At 52.1% G+C, this 3,903-nt stretch overlaps 1 long non-coding RNA gene across 1 annotated transcript; it reads right to left on the bottom strand.

Annotated features, from left to right (window-relative positions):
- Window positions 1–1,299: 1,299 nt before the first annotated feature.
- LOC141513099 (uncharacterized) lies at window positions 1,300–2,565 on the bottom strand. The gene is made up of 2 exons (XR_012475704.1): window positions 2,255–2,565; window positions 1,300–1,488 (listed from the first exon to the last, which is right to left on the bottom strand). It is a non-coding gene; the product is annotated as an uncharacterized LOC141513099 (long non-coding RNA).
- Between the last annotated feature and the right edge of the window lie 1,338 nt (window positions 2,566–3,903).

Below are 3,903 nucleotides of genomic sequence, written 5' to 3'. Positions count from 1 at the left end.
TGATTTGTTTCCACAATACATTTTCCATTCAAAGGATTTAATATTTAGCACTTCTTGATTTTTAACTGGTAAAAACTTTTGAGAAGGCAAACAGTTATTCAAAAAAAAAAAATCACGGATTAGTCGGTATAATCACCGGCTCCCTTCTTCAGACAGAATTAACCACATAACTTTTCTCATAAGAAAGCAGGTCCAAAATCTTTCTTGTGGGCTCTTCTAGTCTTAGGTCCCCACTTGTTCCATTACTCTCTGTAATAACTAACTGATATACTAATAAACTCCTGAAACTATAATGCTACATATCATTCTGGTAAAAAAGATTGTTTCCTTTTTCTGGTGTTTCTGTGTAACCAAATTATATACTTTAGAATTAATTCGACTCTCTTGACTTTCTGTAGTTTACTTCCCTAGAACTTTCTCAAATTAAAATAACATTTCTTTCTATGATTTCTTTAACATATTTGGAACTTTTCATTTTCTCTTGAACTTCAAAAATAAGGTCCCTTTTAACTTTTTTTTTTTTACTAAGTCTTCATCAAACAATTCTATTATTAGCCCTTTTTCTTAATGTATTCCCTTTTTGCTCCAATTTCCCTACCAAGAATTGAGAGATAACCCTCCCCCAAACCCCCAAAACATGAAGTGTCCCAGAGAAAAGAAGCAGGGAGAGGGAGAAGGGAGAGGAGAAAGCATTTCGGGAACAGAGAATAATTGGGGAAGAGAAAAAAGTCAACAGCATTTTATAATTTTCTACACTTTTCCCTTTTTTACCTTGGATTTCTTCCCCATTTTTAAGGCTAGACCCCAGAGCTCTCAACCGGCACTTCTAGACTGTTCTGTCTTGTCCTTATGGAGTCCCTATGGACTTCTTTGGAATCACTCCCTGAAAACTGTATTAATTGCTTGGGAGTAGTTCCACGCCTGCCCTTTTTTCCTGCTCTTATTGGATCAACCCGCAGATTTGATCTGATGTGGGAATGACAAGGGTTGGTCATCCAGGGCTACACCTGGGCTTGTGTATACAGATTTACATAACTGTGGTGCCCTCTCTGGGTCTCCTCCTGTGGTGGGGGCCCTGTCTTCTTGTAGTGCTGCCTTTGGAGGTCCTCTGGCTTTCAGTTTTGCTCAAACTAAATCTCTCTTTGGGATCCTTCTCTCGCTCAAGTGATCTGCCTGAACACTAAATCACAAGCTGTGCCTGCCTGTATGTGTGTTCAAGAGAGTCCTAAGGAGGGGGTTAATTCCCTGTCAGGGAACCAAACTGGGGGATAAAAATCCACTTAAAAAAATAGATTCCTCTGAACAAAAAGGAAATTTATTTTGTCTTTTCTTGAGAAAAGGGCACACTCCAATTCTCACAAAGGTGGTGAAGATCAAGGAGCTGCCCTGAGGTGACAGTCAAGCAAGATTACATGGTTTAACAGGATCCCCTCCTCCTTCTCTTCCCTATCATCCCTCGCTGCTGACTCATTGGTTAGTCTTCACATTCTACAACAAAGAATGAAAGGTTTTTATGAAATGGGACCACACCATCCAGATGGTGAGAATAACCTGCAGGATTATAAGTATCTTAGTGAAGTGAGAGTCTATATCAACGAACAAGAAGAGTCTTATGAGCTTTGTTGGAATGCAAGGTTTTTCTCATGGGAACAGTCTACTGTTCTAGTTAAGATAGTTTTATCATCAAATAGGTGACACACTAAAAATGCAAGGTCTCTCTGGAAACAGTCCTCTATTCCTCCCTCCCACACACAACAAAATTGGGAGGGTGCCTGGCTTGGAATGCAAGGTCTCTCTCCCTCTTTCTTCTAAGAATAGTCTGAGTAATAGTCTCTGTTTTAATGATTAAAAAAAATTTTTTTTGCAAGGCAAATGGGGTTAAATGATTTGCCCAAGGCCACACAGCTAGGTCATTATTGTGTCTGAGGCCGCATCTGAACTCAGATCCTCCTGACTCCAGGGCCGGTGCTCTATCCACTGCCCCACCTAGCCGCCCCGTTTTAATGATTTTTAACCCTGAGCGGACTTCACTAGGCATATTAACTCTTAAGAGGGACTATCCCACGCAGACCCCTGCTTGGCCCTTGTTGCTGGGTGGCCCTGGGGGAGACCCTTCCTCTGGTCAAAGCTGCTTCCTGGGGGGTTCCGGGGGCCAGGCACCCACGACCCTTAGTGGCAACTCTGCCTCCATCGCCGCTCGCGGCTTCTCCAGGGCACAACGGCCGGCGCTGCGCCGCCCCTCGCCCACCACCACCTCCTGCCGCTGCGGCTCCTCCCCGAGGTCTTGGGCCTGGTCTTCAGGCCGGAGCCGGGAGGAAGTGCGCACGCGCGGGTCTTCTCCCGCCCCCACGCCTGGTTTTCTTCCTCGGAGGCAGCGCTTCCCTTCGGGTCCGGCGCTTTCCTCCGGGAAGATCCCGGCACGGAGCCCTGCCGGTGGGCCGCCAGGATGGGTTCCATTTGGGGGAGCCCCGTGGCCCCTCCGGTTCTGAGCACCCAGGGCTCGTGAAGCCCCGTGGGCAGAGGGGGGTGAAGAGCGAGGAGGCCAGGAGAGGCGCGCAGTGGGCCGCGCTCCGGGGCGGCCAGGGCCGGGAGGTGACGGGATGCCACCCCTGGCGGTCTGCGTGCAGGCATGCGCACCACGCCCCTCCGGCTCTAGACTACGATTCCCAGAAGGCTGTGTTCCCGGACCGGGCCGTCCCACGTCACTTCCGCCCCTCCCTCCTTGAGCCTCTCCCAGATCTGCTGTGGCAGTTTCCCTGCGGTGCAGCCTGCAGCTTGGTAAGCCGAGGCCTGCGCGGTGCGGGCGGGGAAGCAGCGCTCGCCGGGGCGGCGGGATGTGGGTGGGCCGCGGGGTCTCCCGTGGAGCCAGTCCAGCCCCGCACTCAGACACGCCCTCGACCCTTGACCCGGGCTGCCCCGACCTCCGGCCTCAGTCGCTCCGCCCCCGCCCTTCCGCCTCCGGGCACCCGCGGCTGCGCAGTGGCCCCGGCTCCTCCCGGGCCCCGCCCCCAGGCGGCGCGCCCCGAGCTGCAGGTGTGCGGGCTCCCCTCCCCGGCCCCGCGGGACCCCGGCCCACGCCGCGGCTCACGGCCCCTCTTTCCCCGCAGGACCCGCGGCCGGGAGACGCGAGCCCCGAGGAGGCGGGCATGGCGCCCGTGCCGGCGGCCGGGCCCCGCAGCTTGGCGGCTCTGCCGCCTCGGGCCCGAGGCCCGCCGGGCCGCTGCGCCCCGAACCTTCCGGTCCTGGAGAGCGTGAGTACCGGGGAGTGGCGCGACCTGAGTCCGGGCCTAGTGTGGAGCCCCCCACGGCCCGCGGAGAGGGCGCGCACCGGGATGCGCCCCCCGCCGGGCGCCGGGGCAGCGGGCAGGCCGGCGGCCTCCCTCCCGCATCCGCTGCACTTGACGCTTCCTAATGCCGCCGCCGCTGCAGGACGCTCTCCCGCTGTTGCCTAGGCTCACACAAGCTTGCCCAGATTTTCCTTCCCCTGGTCAGTTCAGTTGTAAGTTGCCCTTGTCTGGTCGTGATTCAGAGCGCTTTTCCATTGAATTATTGATGGGGTTTTTTGAAAAGTGCCTTTTCATATTCTTTAACTGTATTTGCTTTGGGAAATGACTTTTATAAGTTTGACTCAGTATCCTGTATGTTTGAGAAATGAGGCTTTCATTCCAGAATTTTACTGTAAAATTTATTCTGATAAATCTTGCTATTTTGCCTAAGTGTATAGGAAAAAATTCTATAGTGGCGTGGTCTGGGCCTGAATAACTAAATTAATTTTGGGAGAATTGTCATCTAACCCACGAGTAGTTGATATTTTTCTATTTATTTAATATACATATTTTTGAGTGAAAAATGTATTTGATTGGGCTCATCTAGGTCCTGGGTGTGTCCAGGCAGAGAGACTCC

This window comes from Macrotis lagotis, chromosome 1 (genome assembly GCF_037893015.1).
Source record: "Macrotis lagotis isolate mMagLag1 chromosome 1, bilby.v1.9.chrom.fasta, whole genome shotgun sequence".
In the NCBI taxonomy this organism is placed as follows: Eukaryota; Metazoa; Chordata; class Mammalia; order Peramelemorphia; family Peramelidae; genus Macrotis; species Macrotis lagotis.
The sequence above is the reverse complement of the archived record's forward strand: the minus strand, read 5'-3'. Positions and strand labels throughout refer to the sequence as shown.